Here is an 18249-nt window from a genome sequence, read left to right on the forward strand (position 1 = left end):
CCCTCACACTCCATCTCTATCCCTCACTCTCTCTATCCCCCTCTTCTACTCTCTCTCTCGCCCCTTTCCCTCTCACCCTCTCTCTCTCTGTCTCTGTCTGTCTCACTGGGAACTCTCTCGCACCTCTCTCTCTCTGTTGCAACACTGTCTCTCTATCGCTCTCCCTTCCTATCTCTCTCCACCTCTCCCTCTCTCTCTCTCACTCTGTCGCCATACTCTCTCTCACTCTCTCTCTCACACCCTCTCTATCTCTCCCCCTCTCTCTTGCGACATCTCTCTCCCTCGATCTCCCTTCTCTCTCGACTCCCTCTCTCTATCCCTCTCTCTCTCGCTCCCTCTCTTTCACACACTCTCACTCCATCTCTCTCTCGCTCTCCCCTCAGTCTTTATCCCCCTCTCTCTGTCCCCCCTTTCTCACTCTCTCACTCTCGCATCACTCTCTGCCGCTCTCTCTCTCTCTCACGTCTCTCTCTCACTCCATATCTCTCACACTGTCCCCTCTCTTTCTATCCCTCTCTCTATCCCACCGTCTCTCTCACCACACTCTCTCTCGCTCTCTCTCTCGCTCCATCTCTCCTTTCCCTCTCTCCTCCATCTCTCTCTCGTTCTACCCTCTCTCTACAAGTCTCCACATCTCTGTGTCGTCTTTCTCGCACATTCTCTCGCCACTCTCTCTCTCGCTCTCTCTATCTGTCTCTCTGTCTCTGTCGCACTGACTCTATCGGCTCTCTGTCCCCCTCTCGCCTCCTCTCTCTCTCACGTCCCTCTCTCTGCCTCTCACCCCTCCCCCTCTCTGCCTCTCCCACTCCATCTCTCTCTTGCCCCCTCTCTCTCTCTGTCTCTCGCCTTCTCTCTCGTCACCTCTAACCCTCATTTGCTCTCTCTCATCCCCTACCTGTTGCTCTCGCTCTCGCACCCTAACATCCTCTCTTAACTCTCTATCTGTCTCTCTCTCTGTCTCTTTGTCTCTCCCTGTCCCTCTCTCTATCTCTGTATCTCTCTATCTCTTGTGTGCGCACCCTTCTCTCTCTCATTTCTGTCTCTTGCTCACCCTGTCTCACTGACTCGCTCTCTCATCTTGGTCTCTCAGTCTCCTCTCTCCCTCTCTCTCCCCTCTCTATCTCTCTCTCTGTTCCTTTCTCTCTCTCTCTCTCGCTCCATCTCCCTCTCTCTGCACCTCTCTCCCTCTCACTCCCACTTTCTCTCCCCTCACTGTTGTCGTCTCTTGCCCTTCTGTTTCTCGTACATTTCCTTTCTCTCCCTCTCTCTCATCCCTCCCTAAAGCCCTCACTCGCCCCCCTCTCTTGCTTTCCCTTTCTCTCTCTTCGCTCCCCCTCTCTCCCTCAATCTCCTCTCTGTCTATCTCTCTCTCTATCACCCCTCTCTCTCGCGCTCTCTCGCCCCCCTCTCTCTCTCTCGCCCGTCTCTCGATCTCACTCTCTCTTTCGCTCTAGCACACTGTCTCTCTCGTATCTGCGCCCTTTCTCCCTTTCGCTCGCCCCTCTCTCTCTCTGTCTTGCTCTATCTCACCCCTCTCTCTCACCCCACTCTCGCTCTTGCTCTCTCTCCCTCTGTCACTCTCTCTCGCTCTCTCCCACTGTCTGTCTCATAGCCGCGCCATCTTTACCAATCTTCTGCCCCTCTCACTCTCTCTCTCCCAAGTCTCTCTCACTCTCTCTCTCTCGCTCTCTTGCGCTCTCGCGCTCTCGCTCTCTCTCCCTCTTCCATTCCCCCACTCTCTCTCGCTCTATTACACACTCTCTCTCTTACCTGCCCCTCCCTCCCTCTCTCTTGTACCTCAATCTCGCCCCCTCTCTCTCTCTCGCTCTCCCCCTTCTCCCTCTCTCTCTCTCCCTCTCGCTGTCGCCCTCCCTTGCCCCTCTGTCTCTCTTACACTCCCTTTCTCCCCCTTTGTAACTCTCTCGTACATTTCTTCCCTCTGTCTCCCGCTTTCTCTTTCTTTCTCTCTCCCTCCCTCACTCTCCCTCACTCTCCTCTTTCTCTCCCTCTAGCCCTCTCTCTATCCCTCACTCTCTCTGTCGCTCTCTTTCGCCCCTCTCTCTTTCTCCAACCTCTCTCGCTCTCACTCCTCCCTCACTCTCCCTCACTCTCCCTCTCTCGATCTCGCTCTCTCTCACTCTCTCACACTGTAATTCTCGTATCAGTGCCTTCTTTCCCTCTCTCTCGACTCTCTCTGTTTCTGTCTGTCTGTATCTCTCTCATCCATCCCCCTCTCTCTCGCCTCCTCTCTCTCTCTCTCTTGCATCCTTCTCTCTATCATCTCCCTGTCTGTCGCTCAACCCCCGTCTCTCGTTCGCCCCTTCTCTCTTTCAGTACACTCTCTCTCTCTCGCTCTGTCTCTCTCTTTTTCCTCTCTCTCTCGCCCTCCTCTGTCACTTTCAATCCCTGTCTCTATCGTTCTCTCGCTCTATCACTCTCTCTCGCTCTCCCTCGCCCCTCTCTCTCACTCTCGCTCTCTCACACACTCTCTCTCTCGTATCCGTGGTCTCTCACCCTCTCTCTTACACCTCTCTCTCTCGTGCTCTCTCACACTGTCTCTCTCGTATCCGCATCCTCTTTCCCTTTCTCTTGCACCTCTCTCCCTCTCTCTCGCTCTCTCTCACTCTCTCTCGCTCCCTCTCGCTCGCTCTCTCTCTCTCTACCCCTCACTATAGCCCTTGTTGCCCCTCTGTCTCTGTTCCAACCCATTTCTCTCTCTGTCACCGCCTTTCTGTCGCATTCTCGGCGTCCATCCTCTCTCTCACTTGCACCACTCACTCTCGCGCGCAGCCCTCTCTCTCTCTCTCACGGTGCCCACCTCTCTCTCATCCCTCTGTCTCTCGCTCGCTCTCTCTTGGTCACCCTCACTCTCTCGCGCTCTCTCTCGACCCTCTCACTTTCTCCCCCTCACTCTAGTCCCTCTCTTGCACTCGCTCTCTCTCCCTCTCTCGATCTCGCTCTCTCGCTCTCTCACACTGTCTCTATCGTATCCATGCTCTCTCTCCCACTCTCTCGCCCCTCTCTCGCTCTCTCTCCCTCTCTCACACTGTCTCTCTCATATCCGCCCCTCCTTCAGTCTCTGTTGCACCTCTCTCTGTCTCGGCCCCCTTCTCTCTCTCGCCACTCTTTCTTGTTCTCGCCCCTCTCTCGCTCTTGCTCTCTTGCTCTCTCTCCCTCTCCCTCCCTCTCCCTCCCTCTCTCTCACGCTTTCTCACACTCTCTCTAGTATCTGCCCCCTCTCTCCATCTTTCTTGCACCTCTCTCTCGCCCCTTCTCTTATGCACTTTCTTGCACTTTCTCTATCTCTCTGGCTCTCTCACACTCTGTCTCGTATCGGCCCCCACTCTCCCTCTCTCTTGTACCTCTATCTCGCCCCCTCCCTCTTGCACTCCCTCAGCAGAGGGCGTTGTTGGATGGGGTTTTGGGGCGGGAGGGCGGTGTTGGACGGGGTTGGGGGTTGGGCGAGCGGTGCTGGACGGGGTTTATTGTCTGGAGAGCAGTGTTGAACGGGTTTTTTTGGGGAGGGGGCGGCTTTGGACGGGTTTGAGTGTGGGAGGTGGAGGGGGCGATGTTGGTCGGTTTGGGGTTGGGAGTGCGTTGTTGGACAGGGTTGGGGCTCTGGATGGCGGTGTTTGATGGGTTTGGTGGGTCTGGAGAGTGGTGTTGGAATGGGTTGGGTGGGCAGGTGACGGTGTTGGACGGGGTTGAGTGCGGGAGAGGGTGGTGTTGGACGGCGCTAGTGGGTAGGGGAGGGTGTGGGGAGGAGGGTGGTTTTGGACGGAGTGGGGTCATGAGTGGGAGGCCGCTTTCGGACGTGGTTGTGGGAGAGGGTGCGGTGTTGGACGGGTTTGGGGCGGGAATGGAAGGGGCGATGTTAGACGCGGTTGGGGGATGCGGGGAGGGCGAGGTGTTGGACGGAGTTGGGGAGTGAGGGGGAGGAAGGCGGTGTTGGAGCGGATTGCGGAGAGTGGGAGGGGCGTTGTTGGACCGGGTTGGGGGGAGGGAGAGTGAGGGCGAGGGGTTAGTGGAGGATGGTGTTGGAGGTGGGAGAGGGAGGGGGCGGTGATGGTCGTGGTTGGGAGCAGGAGGGGCGGTGATGCACGGGCTTGTGGGGGGAGGGTGTGCTGTTGGATGGGAATGTGGGGATGAGGGTGAGTGGCAGGTTTTGGCCGAGGTTGGGCGGGAGGGGATGGGGAGGTGATGGGCAGGGTTTGGGATGTGAGTGGGGGGCTGTGATGGATGGCGTTGGGTCGGGAGGGGTCAGTGTTGGTCGTGGTTGTTTCGGGAGGGGGTAGGTGTTGAGCGGGGTTGGGATGGGGCGAGAGGGGAGGGGGCAGTGTTGGCTGGGATGGGTGTGAAGGGGGTGGTATTGGATGGTTTTGGGGAAAGGGAGGGGGCGGTATTGGATGGGGTTGGAGGCGAGGGGGACGGGGAGGAGTTGGACGGGGTTGGGGCGAAGTGGGAGGGGCAGGGGTTGGATGAGGTTGGGGTGATTAGGTGTAAGGCAGATGTGTTAGACGGGGTTGGGGCGGGAGGGGAGGTGGTAGTGAGGGACATGGTTGGGGCAGGATGGATGGGGGCGGTGATGGACCAGTTTTGGGGCGGGAGGATACTATCAAGGGGGTGATCAAATCCGACCACATGGTTAGAAGGTAGAAAGAAGGAGATGGTCATTTTGTTGGAACTGTATTGTAGACACCCAAATAGCCAACAGGTACAAGAGAGCAGATGTGTAGATAGATTGCAGATACCCGCAGGAATAACAGAGTAGTATTGGTTGGAGAGTTTTTTTTCCCAATATTGACTGGGCCACCCAGAGCTGTCGAAGCTGTCCAAGAAAGATTCACAGATCAATGGGTAGAGGGCCCTATTCTACTCTGACAGGTGCAACACTGATCTCCCCTCAGAAAACGCAGTTGGGCAAGTGACTGAAATGTCAGTCAGAGAGCACATTGGCTCCAGTGACCACAACTGTCTTCGTTTTAACACAGCTATTGAAAAAGATCAGACAAGTCCACAAATTAAGGTGTGAAACTGGAACAGGGCCAGTTTTGGGACAATTAGGTAGGATCGAGCAAATGTCGATTGGGTCAAGTTAAAAATCACGCAACCACAGGTTAGAGTCCAAGATGTTTATTTGAAAGCATTAGCGTTGGAAGCGCTGGTGATCATTCTAAAAGATGGAAGGCTTTATTTAAATTTGTTGATATTACATTATATTACACTGCAAACCTGTTGCTATAAATTCTGTGCCTTATGATTGGGCTGAACAACCATCTGATGAAGGAGCAGTGCTCCGAAACCTCGTGCCTCCAAATAAACCTGCTGGACTATAACCTGCTGTTGTGTGATTTTTTAACTTTGTACACCCCTGTCCAACATCGGCTCCTCCAGAGCATAACTGCTGTCGATTGGGTGAGTCTGTTTGAAGGTAAAGCAATAACTGGAAAGTGGGAGGCTTTTAAAAGTGTGATCTCAAAACTCCAGGGCCAAAATGTCCCTGTTAGGTTGAAGGGAAAAGCTGGCAGGTTTAGGCATCCTTGGCTGCTGAGTGATATTGAGGTTATGTACAGGAAAAAGAAGACAGCATACATTGAATTTCAGCTATCCGTATCTTTTCCAGTCCTAAAGACACGATTAATCTGTGGAGACTCTACAATCCTCTCAGGTCCCTGCTGCAGTCAGGATCTGTAGAACTCACTCCAATGTCTGTTACTCTCCTGATCCAGTTCCTAAAAGTCCCACTATCTGTGAAACATCCACCAGTCTTTATCACCTATCCTGTCAATGTAAGCTCCTCCAGTTTCTCCACCTATCTACTCATCTCCCTAATCTACTCCAGCTCTTACACCCCTATCTGTGTAAAAGTCACCTTACCCTTCTACCCTTCCCACTTTGACCAAACTGCAGGAGGTTGCTAATGCTCACTTACCTATGAAACTGTCTCCAATCGAAATTGCTGTGCTTATATCCTGAAATATCTGTTCGATTCCACACCCTCTGTATCTAAATAATCTCCAGAACCTTAGCCTTTCTATATCTATAAACATCCTCAGTCACGACTACCCTCCACATATCTATTTGTTCTTCCAGTCTATAAAACCGTCTTGATCTCCATAATTTACTTCATTTACCTAGAGCATTGCTGTCTGTTTCAAACACCCCATCCTACCAACATCCTTATCCCTGTAAACTGCTCCATCCCTCCCAAACTCCCCATCTCCATGAACTCCTACAGGCCCACAGCTCTCCACATTTTTCTAGACTCCTGTTGGCTCTGTGGCCCTCCACCGTGGGGCGGCACGGTGGCACAGTGGTTAGCACTGCTGCCTCACAGCGCCAGAGACCCGAGTTCAATTCCCGACTCAGGCGACTGACTGTGTGGAGTTTGCACATTCTCCCCGTGTCTGCGTGGGTTTCCTCCGGGTGCTCCGGTTTCCTCCCACAGTCCAAAAGATGTGCAGATCAGGTGAATTGGCCATGCTAAATTGCCCGTAGTGTTAGGTAAGGGGTAAATGTAGGGGTATGGGTGGGTTTCGCTTCGGCGGGTCGGTGTGGACTTGTTGGGCCGAAGGGCTTGTTTCCACACTGTAATCTAATCTAATCTAACCTCTCTGAAACCACCCCTCCCAGTCTGCGTCATCTGTTCCAGATTAGACTATTGGTGTCTCTGTGAACTCCGACACGCTGAGCAAACCTTTCTATTTGTGTATCTTCCTTCAGATCCCATCCTCTCCAGCTTTCTGAAAACGCTTCCTGCCATTGTTACTCTCCCTATTTAGAATGTTGAACAGTACAACACAGAATAGACCTTCTGGCCCTCGATGTTGCACCGACCTTTTATCCTACTCTAAGATTAAACCAACCTACATACCCTACATTTTACTTTCATCCATGTGCCTATGCAAGAGTTACTTAAATATCCCAAATGTAACTGACTCTACTGCCATCACTGGCAGTGTATTCCACGCACCCATCACTCTCTGTGAAGAACCTACTTCTGTGATCTCCCTTGAACCGTCCTCCAATTACCTTCAATGTTTGTCCCCATGTGATAGTCATTTTCAGAATGGTAAAACGTCTCTGGCTATCCACTCTATCTATGCCTCTCATCATGTCCAAAAGGTCACCTCTCATCCCTTTTCATTCCAATGAGAAAAGCTCGATCTCGCTCAACCTTTTTTCATAAGACATGCCCTCCAGTCCAGGAAGCATCCTGATAAATCTGCTCTGCACCCTCTCTAAAGCTTACACATCTTTATAATAATGAAGCAACCAAAACAAAACACAATATACCATGTGTTGTCTAACCAGGGCTTTATAGCATAACCTCGTGGCCCTTAAACTCAATCCCGCTGCGAAGGAAAGCCAACACAATGTTCGCCTTCTGAACAAGGCTATCAACTTGAATGGGAACATTGGGGGAATTATGGACATGGACTCCAAGATTCTTCTGTTGCTGCACACTGCCAAGAATTCTGCCTTTCACCCTGTAAAGTTTTTCTGCGGAATCCTTCAGTCTTAAACCCTCCCTATCTTGGTTACTTCCTTTGATCCCTATAACACTCGTAAACTGTGAAACTTCTCCTAGTCCAAACAACCCTCCTTAGCTCTGTAACTCCTTTATTAGCATCAACCCTCAAAATTCCTGAAGCCTCTTTTTTTTACTACAGCAATATTCCTAATATCTGCAACACCCTTCCATCCTGATACCCTTCCTGATCTCTGTAACCTCCACCACCCTCCAGTACCCTTCTAGGGAACATTGCAGAGGATGGAAGATTTGTAGAGTCCGGGCCATGTTACGGAGGTAGGAAGAGCTGTAGAACCTGGAGGATGGTACTAATGTAGGAAGGGACGTGTATCCTGCAGGATTTTCGAGGGAGAGGAATTCATAGAACCTGCAGAAGGGAACGGAGAATGAACTGCGGATTCTGAATGACAGATTGTTTTTGATCAGACTATTGGGCAGATCTCGCTGTCCTGTTTATGGAAATATTTGCCAGAATGGCTGTCGACAGCTTTAGGTTCCCAGGCTGGGAGATGTGAGTTCAGATGTGAATCTATTTGCCCATTCTGTCTGCGTCCCTGATACTGACCTGGTGCTGCTCTGGTAGAAAGCACCCACCATGCATATGGTGACCTCCAGATCTAGGTTACTGACCAGAGCTCACCAAATCAAAGCCTTCATTTGGAAAGTTCATTATTTTCGCATTATGTTTAAGTGGCAGTTTCATGAGATGCAGAAATTGGGGAGTTTCCACTTTGAGAGAATGAAACCTTTATCATTGGAAATTGGGAAGTCTTCCAAAATGAGATATCGGCTGTCCAGAGGCAGGAGACGTATTCCTGTTAGGGTAAAAGGAAAGGCTAGTACGTGTAGGGAATGCTGGATGATTAGAGAAACTGGGATTTTAGTTCAGAAAAAGAAGCATATGTCATGTATAGACAGGAGAGATAGTGCGAATCCTTAGAAGAGTGTAAAGGCAGTAGGAGTATATTAAAGAGGGAAATCAGGAGGGCAAAAAGAGAGATAGCTTTGGCAAATAGTGTTAAGGAGAATCCAAAGAATTTTTATATATACATAAAGGAAAAAAGGGTAACTATGGAGAGAATAGGGCCACTCAAATATCAGCAAGGCAGCCTGCACCCGGAGCCGCAGGAGATACAAAACAGGTATTTTACATCAGTGTTTATTGTCGACAAGGACATGGAAGATATAGAATGTTGGGAAATAGATCGTGTCATCTTGAACAATGTCCATATTAAGGAGGAGGTGATGCAGGATGTCTTGAAACGCATAAAGGTGGATATCTGCCCTGGACCTTATCAGGTGTAGCCTGGAGTTCTGTGGGAAGCTAGGGAAGTGATTGCAGGGATATTTGCATCATCAATAGTCACAGGTGAGGTTGGCTAATGTGGTGCCACTACTTAAGCAAAATGTGAAGGAAAAGCCAGCGAACTACATACCGGTTTGCCTGCTGAAAGTAGTGGGCAGGTTGAAGGAGGGACTCATGAGGGACAGGATTTGTATGTATTTAGAAAGGTAATGTCCTATTCAGGATAGTCAGCATAGCTTTGTGCATGGGAAATCATGTCTCAAGGAATTAATTGGATTTTTTTAAGAAGTAGCAAAAGAGATTGATGAGGGCAGAGCCGTCGATGTGATCGATATGGGCTTCAGTAAGGTGTTGGACAAGGTTCCCCATGGGAGACTGGTTAGCAATGTTAGATCGCATGGAATACAGGGAGAACCAGCCATTTGGAGACAGAACTGGGTCGTAGGTAGAAGTCAGAGGGTGGTGGTGGAGGGTTGTTTTTTTTTCAGACTGGAGGCCTGTGACCAGTGGAGTGCCACAAGTATCAGTGCTGGATCCACTATTTTCATTATTTATATCAATGATTTGAATATGAATATCGTTGGGATAGTTAGTAAGTTTGCAGATGACACCAAAAATGGAGGTGCAGAGCACAGCGAAAAATGTTATCTCAGATTACAACGGGATCTTGATCAGATGGGCCATGGCTGAGGAGTGGAAGATGGAGTTTAATTTAGATGAATGTGATGATGCGACATTTGGGAATGCAAATCTGAGCAGGACTTATACAATTAATGGTAAGTTACGAGGGAGTGTTGCTGAACAAAGAGAACTTGGAGTGCAGGTTCATAGTTCCTTGAAAGTAGAATTTCAAGTCGATAGGATAGTGAAGAAGGTGTTTGGTATGCATGTGTTTATTGATCAAAGCACTGAGTAGAGGAGTTTGGAGGTCATGTTGTGGCTGTACAGGACATTGGATAAGACACTTTTGGAATATTGCATATAATTCTTGTCTCCTCCCTATCGGAAGGATGTTGTTAAACCTATCTTCCCGTCTCTCTCTCCCCCTTTCTCTCCCCCTCCCTCCACCCTCTCCCTCTGCCCCCTCTCTATCTCCGCGCTCTCTCCCCCCCGTCTCTCACCCCTCTCTCTCTCTCTTTCCTCACTCTCTGGCTCCCGATTTCGCTCTTCCCCCCTCTCTCTCTCCCCATCTCTCTCTCTCCCCTTTCTCTCCCCTCTCTCTCGCCCCCCCTCTCTCGCACCTCTATCTCCCGCTCTCGCTGTCGCCCCTCTCTCCCTCTCTCTCCCCTGCCTCCACCCTCTCCATCTGCCCCCTCTCTGTCTCCCACACTCTCTCCCCCTTTCTCTACCCCTCTCTCCCTCTCTCCCTCTCTCCGCTCACTCTCTCTCCCCTTTCTCTCTCTGCCCTCTCTCACTCACTCTCTCACTCTCGCCTCTCTCTCCCCACTCTCCCTTCCCTTCCCTCTCTCTGACCTCCCCCTCTCTTCCCTCACTCTCTCCCTCTCCCCTCTCTCTCCCTCTCTCCCCATCTCCCTTCCCTCCCTCTCCCTCCCCTCTCTTTCCCTCCCCTTTCTCCCACCTCCCTCTCTCCCTCTCTCTACCTCCATGCACTCTCTCCGCTCTCTCTCCCCATCTCTCTCTCACCCGTTTCTCACCACCCTCTCTCGTCCACTCTCTCCCCACTTTCTCCCTCCTCTCTCCACTCTCTCGCTCCTCTCTCTCCCCCTCTCTTGACACCCTCTATCAATCCTCTCTCTCCCCCTCTCGTCTCTCTCCCCCTCTACCCGTCTCTCCACTCTATCTCTCTCTCCCCATCTCCCGCTCCCCCTCTCACCCCCACTATCCCTCTACCCTCTTTCTCTCTCCCTCGCTCTCCCCTACTTTCTGTTCCCCAATCTCTCTCAGCACTCTCTCTCCACACACCCACTCCCCTTCTCTCTCTCCCCCCTTTCTCCACTCTCAGTCTCCCCTCTCTCTCTCCCACTCCTTCTATTCCCCTCTAACCACCCTCTCCTCCTTCTTCCTCCTGTCGCCACCCTCTCTCCCTCTCTCTCTCGCCCCTCTCTCACCCCTCTCACTCACCCCTCTCTCTCCACCTCTCTCCACCCATGCTACCACTTCTCTCTCTCCTCTTCTCTCTCTCTCCTTTTTCTCTCTCCTCCTCTATCTGGCCCTCTCTCTCACCCCTCTCTCTCTTCACCCTCTCTCTCTCTTCCCTCACGCTGTCCCCCTCCCTCCACCCTCTCCGTCTGACCACTCTCTATCCTCCCTCTTTCTCCCCTGTCTCTCTCACACCCTCTCTCCCCTCCACTCTCCCCTTCCTCTCTCCGTCTCTCTCCCTCTCTGTCTCCCCATTGCTCTCTCCCCTCTCTCTCCCCTCTCTTTCCCACTTTCTCTCCCTCTCTCTCGTCTCCTCCCTGTCCCCCCCTCCTCCCTCTCTCTCCCCTCTCTCACACTCCTCTCTTTCACTGCCCCTCTCCCACCTCTCTCTCTCCCCCAGTCTCTCCCCATGTCTGTCTCACCTGTTTCTCATCTCCCCTCTCTCTCTGGAGGAGAAAGTGAGGTCTGCAGATGCTGGAGATCAAAGTTGAAACTTTATTGCTGGAACAGCACAGCAGGTCAGGCAGCATCCAGGGAACAGGAGATTCGACGTTTCGGGCACAGGCCCTTCTTCAGGAATGACTGAAGAAGGGCCTGTGCCCGAAACGTCGAATCTCCTGTTCCCTGGATGCTGCCTGACCTGCTGTGCTGTTCCAGCAATAAAGTTTCAACTCCCCTCTCTCTCTCCCCACTTTCTCCCTCCTCTCCCTACACTCTCTCGCTACTCTCTCTCTCTCCTCCTCTCTCTACACCCTCTCTCACTCCCTTCTCTCTCACCCTCTCTCTCACACCTCTGCCTGTCTCTCCACTCTATCTCTCTCTCTCCCCATCTTTCCCTCCCCTCTCTCTCCCTCCCCCTCCCCCACCTCTCTCTCTCTCTCCCAGTCTCTCCCCCCATGTCTCTCTCACCCGTTTCTCACCTCCCCTCTCTCTCTCCCCACTTTCTCCCTCCTCTCCCTACACTCTCTCACTACTCTCTCCTCCTCTCTCTACACTCTCTCTCACTCCCTTCTCTCTCTCCCTCTCTCTAACATCTCTCTGCCTTTCTCGCCACTCTATCTCTCTCTCCCCATCTCACCCTCCCCTATCCCTCCCACTCTCCCTCCCACTCTCTCGCTATCCTCTTTCTCTCTCCCTCGCGCTCTCCCCATCTTTCTGTTGCCCCACTCTCACTCCGCACTCTCTCCCCACTCTCCCTCCCCACACCCTCTCCCCCTCTCTCTTCTGTCTCTCTCTGCACACTCAATCTCCCCTCCCTCTTTCCCACCCTCTCTATCCACCCTCTTCCCTCTCTCTCCTCCCTCTACCCCCTCTCCCCAGACCTCTCTCCCTCTCTCTCGCCTGTCTCTCAACCCCCTATCTCTCCCCATCGCTCAATCCCCATCTCCCTCTCGCCCTCTCTAACTCTCCAACCTCTCTCTCCCCACTCTCTCCCCGTCGCTAACCCCTCTCAGTCTTCCCCCTCTCTCTACGCTCTCTCTCACTCTCTTACTCTCCCCTCTCTCCCCCACTCTCAACCCATTCTCTGACCTACCTCTCCCTTCCCCACTCTCTCTCACTCCCCGCTCTCTTCCTCCCACTCTCTCTCTGTCTCTCTCTCACCCATTTCTGACCTCCAATTCTTTCCCCGCTCTCTCTCCTCTCACTCTCTTCCTCTCTCTCTCCCAGTCTCTCCTCTCTCTCCTCTCTCTCTCCACTGTCTCTCTCTCCCCTCTCTCGCTCCCCATCTTTCCCTCTCTCTCCTCACTTTCTATCTCTCCCATTTCTCTTTCCCTCTCTCTCCGCCCTCTCTCTCCTCTCCTCTCTCCCACTCTACCACTCCCCCCTCTCCTCCTCTCTCTCCCCAGTCTCTATTCTCTTCTCTCTCTCCTCCCCTAACTAGCCCTCTCTCTCTCCCTCTCTTCCTCCCACACTCTCTCCCCTTTCTCTCCAGTCTCTATTTGTCCCCTCTCTCTGACCCCCATCTTTCTTCTCTCTCTCTCCTGTCTCTCTCCACTGTCTCTATCTCCCCTCTCTATCCCCCGCACTCTCCACTCTCTCTCTTCCCTCACTCTCTTCCCTCTCTCTCTCCCCCTCTCTCTTTCCCCCTTTCTCTCCCCCTCTCTCTCGCCCCTCTGTCTCCCTCTCTCTTTTCTCTCCCCATCTCTCTCTCCTCCTCTGTGTGCCCCCTCCCTCTCCCTCTGCCCCCTGTCTATCTCCCGTCTCTCTCCCCACTCTCTCCACTCTCTCCCCTCTCTCTCTCCCCATCTCTCTCTCTTCCCCTCTCTCTCCCCTCTCTCCCCTCCCCCTCTCTCCCCTCCCCCTCTCTCCCCTCTCTCCTCTCTCTCTCCCCCTCTCTCTCCATAGTCTCTCTCCTCTATCTCCATCTCTCTCCCCTCTCTATCCCCCTCTCTCTAACACTCTCTCTCCACCCTCTCTCTCAATTCCTCTTTCTCCCTCTCTCTCCCTCTCTCTCGCTCCACATCTCTCTGACTCCCCTCTCTCTTCCCCTACTCTCTCCCCTCTCTCTCTCTGCTCTCTCCCCAATCTCTCTCTCTCCCACTTTCTCCCTCCTCTCTCTCCATTCTCTCGCTCCACTCTCTCCCCCTCTCTCCGTCTCTCCACTATATCTCTCCCCTCTCTCTCCCCCCTCTCTCCCGCTCTTTCTCCCCTCTCTTTATACCCTCTCTTTCTCCCCTCTCTCTCCCCTCTATCTCTTCCTCCTCTCTCTCTTCCTCTCTCTCCCCCCCTGTCTGGCTTCCCCATCTCTCTCTCTCCCCTCTCTCGACCCCTATCTCTCTTCCCCTCTCTCTTCCCTGCCTCCACCCTCTCCCTTTGATCTGCTCTCTATCTCCCCCTCTTTCTCCCCTTCTCTCCCGCTTTCTCTCTCCCCTTTCTCTCTCGCCCTCTCTCTCCCTCTCTCTCCCACTTTCTCTTCCCCTCTCTCGCCCCCTCTTACTCTCACCTGTCTCTCCCCCACTCTCGCTCTTCCCCTCTCTCCACCCTCTCCCTCTCCTTCTGTCTACTCTCTATTTTCCACCTTTCTCCCCCTCTCTCCCGCTTTCTCTCTCCCCTTTCTCTCACCCTCTCTCCCCTCTCTCTCCCACTTTCTCTTCCCCTCTCTCGCCCCCTCTTACTCTCACCTCTCTCTCCCCCACTCTCGCTCTCCCCTCTCTATCCTTCTCTCTCCCATGCCTCCACCCTCTTCCTCTGCCCTCTCTCTATCTACCCCCTCCCTTACCCCCTCTCTCTACCCCCTCTCTCCGCCTCTCTCTCCATCTCTCTCTATACCGCTCTCTCTCCCCCACCTGTCTCTCTCTCTCCTCTCTCTATCCACTCCTCTCTCTCCACCTCCTCTCTCTCCCCACCCTCTCCACCCTCTCCCCATCTCTCTCTCTGCCCCCTCTCTGCCCTCTCTCTCCGTCTCTCACTCTCCCCCTCTCTCTTCCCCAGTCTCTCCCCTTCTCTGACCTCCCTCTCTTTTCCCCCACATTCTCTCTCTCCCTCTCTCTCTCTCCCTCTCACTCCCCCTCTCTCACTCCCTCTTCTCTCTCTCCCTCCTCTCTCTCTCCCCGCTTTCTCACCCCATGTCTCGCTCACCTGTTTCTCACCTCCCTCTCTCTCTCCCCACTTTCTCCCTCCTCTCTCTCCACTCTCTCGCTACTCTCTCCTCCTCCTCTCTCTCCACCCTCTCTCACTCCCTTCTCTCTCTCCACTCTCTCGCTACTCTCTCTCTCCTCCTCTCTCTCCAACTTCTCTCACTCCCTTCTCTCTCTCCCCGCTCTCTCGCACCATGTCTCGCTCACCCGTTTCTCACCTCCCTCTCTCTCTCCCCACTTTCTCCCTCCTCTCTCTCACTCTCTCGCTCCTCTCTCTCCTCCTCTCTCTACACCCTCTCTCACTCCCTTCTCTCTGTCCCCCACTCTTCCCTCTCTCTCCACCATCTCTCCCTGTCTCTCCACTCTATCTCTCCCCATCTCTCCCTCACAATCTCCCTCCCACTCTCTCTCTACCATCTTTCTCTCTCCTTGCCCTCTCCCCATCTTTCTGTTCTCCCACTCTCACTCCGCACTCTCTCTCCCCAATCTCCCTCCCTAGACCCTCTCCCCCCTCTCGCCCCTCTCTCTCCTCCCTCTATCCTGCGCTCTCTAACCCCTCTCTCCCTCTCTCACGTCCCTCTCTCAAACTCCTCTACCCTCTCTCTCTGCCCCCCTCTCCCAACTCTCTGCCCCCTCTCTCCCCCACACTCTACCATTTCTCTCTCTCCCCTTCTCTCTCTCCTCCCCGAACTAGCCCTCACTTTCCCTCTCTCTTCCCCCTCTCTCCCTCTATCTCCCCTCTCTCTCCCCCTTTCTCTCCCCCTCTATCTCTCCCCCCTCTCTCCCTCTCTCTGACCCCCATCTCCCCTCTCTCTTCCCCTCTCTCTCCCCCACTCTCTTCCCCTGTTTCTAGCTCCCCTCTCTCTTCCCTCTCTCTCTAACCCCTCTCTCGCTCCCTCTCTCCCTCTCCCCCTCTCTCTTCCCCCTCTCTCCCCCTCACTATCTCCCCTCTCTCCCCCTCTCTCCCTCCCATCTCTCTCCCCTCTCACTGCCCCCTCCGCCCTCTCTTTCTCCACTTCTCTCTCCTCTCTCTCCCTTCTCTCTCTCCCCTCTGTATACCCCCCTCTCGCTCCCCCTCTCCCTCTCCCCCTCTCTCTTCCCCTCTCTCCCCCTCACTATCTCCCCTCCCTCCCCTTTCCCCCTCCCATCGTTCTCCCCCTCTCTCTCTCCCCCTCTCTCCCCCCTCTCTCTCTCCTTTCTCTCTCCCATCTCTCTCTACCCCCTCTCTCACTCCCCCTCTCCCTCTCCTCTCTCTCTCTCCCTCTCTCACTCCCCCTCTCTCTCTTCACCCCTCGCTCCCCACTCTCTCCCCCTCTCTAAACCCTCTCTCTCTTCCCACTCTCTCTCTCTTCGCGCTCTCTCTACCTCTCTCACTCTCCCCTCTTTCTCCCCCACTCTCTCTCCATTCTCTGACCGTCCTCTCTCTTCCCCACTCTCTCTCCCTCCCCACTCTCTCCCTGCTCTCTCTCTGTCTCTTTCACCCGTTTCTCACCTCCCTCTCTCTCCCCCACTCTCTCCCTGCTCTCTCTCCTCTTACCCTCTTCCTCTCTCTCTGCACTGTCTCTCTCCCCTCTCTATCCCCCTCTCTCTCTCAACACTCTCTGTTCCCTCTCTCTCTCCCCTCTCACGCTCCCATTCTCTTCCTCTCCCCCTCTGTCCTCACTTTTTCTCTCTCCCACTCGCTCTTCACGCTCTCTTTTCCCCTCTCTCTACCCCTCTCTCGCTCCACATCTCTCTGACTCACTTCTCTCTCCACCGCCTCACTCTCCCCCTCTCTCCCCGCTCACAATCCCCTTCTCTCTCCCTCACCCGGTTCTCACCTCCCTCTCTCTCCCCCAATCTTTCTCTCTCCCCACTTTCTCCCTCCTCTCTCCACTCCCTCACGCCTCTCTCTCCCCTCACTCTCCCATCTCTCTCCCCCACCCTCTCCCCATTCTCTGATCTCCCTCTCTCTTCCCCACTGTCTCTCCCTCCCTGCACTCTCCATCCACTCTCCCCCACCTCTTTCTCTCTCCGCTCTCTCTCTCCCCCCTCCCTCCCCGCTCTCTCCCCTCTCTCTCCCCCTCTCCCTCTCCCCTTCTCTCTACCCCGTCTCTCTCCCCACCTCTCGCCACCCTCTCTCTCTTCCCCTCTCTCCCCTCTCCCACTCCTCCATCTCCTCCTCTCTCTCTTCCACCCTCTCTCTCTCCCCTCTCTCTCCCCAGTCTCATTTCCTTCTCTCTCCCCCTCTCTCTTTCCCCCTTTCACTCCCCACTCTCGCCCCTCTCTCTCCCATTCTCTCTCCCTCTCTCTTTCTCTCACCCTATCTCTCTCCCTCTCTCTGTCCCGCTCCCTCATCCCACTCCCTCTGCCCCCTCTTCATCTCCCCTCTCTCTCCCCGCTCTCTCTCCTCTCTCTACCCCCTCTCTCTCTCCCCTGTCTCTCTCTCTCCCCTCTCTATCTCACTCTCTCTCTCCCCAACTCTCTCCCCTCTCTCCCTCTCCCCTTCCCTCACTCCCTTTCTCTCTCTCCCCAGTCTCTACCCTCTCTCTCTCCCTCACTCTCTCCCCATCTCTCTCTCCCCTCTCTATCTCCCTGTCGTTCTCCTCTCTCTACCCTCTCTCTCTACCCCTCTCTCGCTCCACATCTCTCTGACTCCACTCTCTCTCCATCCCCTCACTCTCCCCCTCTCTCTCCCCGCTCTCATTCCCCGTCTCTCTCTCTCACCCGTTTCTCACCTCCCTCTCTCTCCCCCAATCTTTCTCTCTCCCAACTTCCTCCTTCCTCTCTCTCTCCACACCCTTGCGCCTCTCTCTCCTCTCTCTCCCCCTCTCTCTCCCCTCTCTCTCCCTCTATCTCCCCCTCTCTCTCCATCTCTTTACTCTATCTCTCCCCACTCTCTCTTCCCTCTCTCTCCGCTCTATCTCCTCTCTCTCTCCCCAGTCTCTCTCCTCTCTCTCTCCCCTGTTTCACCCGCTCTCCTCTCCATCCCCTCTCTCTCCCCCTCTCTCTCCATCCTCTCTATCCCCCTCTCTCTTCCCTCTCTCTTCCTCCTCTCTCTCTTCCTCTCTCTCTCTCTCTCGCCCTCTCTCTCCCGCTCTCTCTCCACCTCTCTCTCCCTCTCTCTCTCCCCCTCTCTCTGCCCTCGCTCTCTTCCTCCTCTCTCTCTTCCTCTCTCGCTCTCGCCCTCTCTCTCCCTCTATCTCCCTCTCTCCGTTCCAGGGCAGCACGGTGGCACAGTGGTTAGCACTGCTGCCTCACAGCGCTAGAGACACGGGTTCAATTCCCGCATCAGGCGACTGACTGTGTGGAGTTTGCACGTTCTCCCCGTGTCTGCGTGGGTTTCCTCCGGGTGCTCCGGTTTCCTCCCACAGTCCAAAGATGTGCAGGTCAGGTGAATTGGCCATGCTAAATTGCCCGTAGTGTTAGGTAAGGGGTAAATGTAGAGGTATGGGTGGGTTGCGCTTCGGCGGGTCGGTGTGGACTTGTTTGGCTGAAGGGCCTGTTTACACACTGTAAGTAATCTAATCTAATCTAATCTAATCTAATCTAATCTCTCTCTCCCACTCTCTCTACCCTCTCTCTCTCCCTCTCTCCTTTCCCCTCTCTCTCCTCTCTCTCCCCCTTCTCCCTCACTCCCCCCTCCCTCTCCACCCGCTCCCTCTCCCCACCCTCTCCCCCTCTCTAACCATCTCTCTCTCCCTCTCTCTTCACCCTCTTTCTCTCCCTCTCTCACTCTCTCCCTCTCTCTG

The sequence above is a fragment of the Chiloscyllium plagiosum genome, unplaced genomic scaffold, assembly GCF_037043375.1.
Source record: "Chiloscyllium plagiosum isolate Xiang-an unplaced genomic scaffold, Cpla_swu_hap1 HiC_scaffold_18, whole genome shotgun sequence".
Classification (NCBI taxonomy): domain Eukaryota; kingdom Metazoa; phylum Chordata; class Chondrichthyes; order Orectolobiformes; family Hemiscylliidae; genus Chiloscyllium; species Chiloscyllium plagiosum.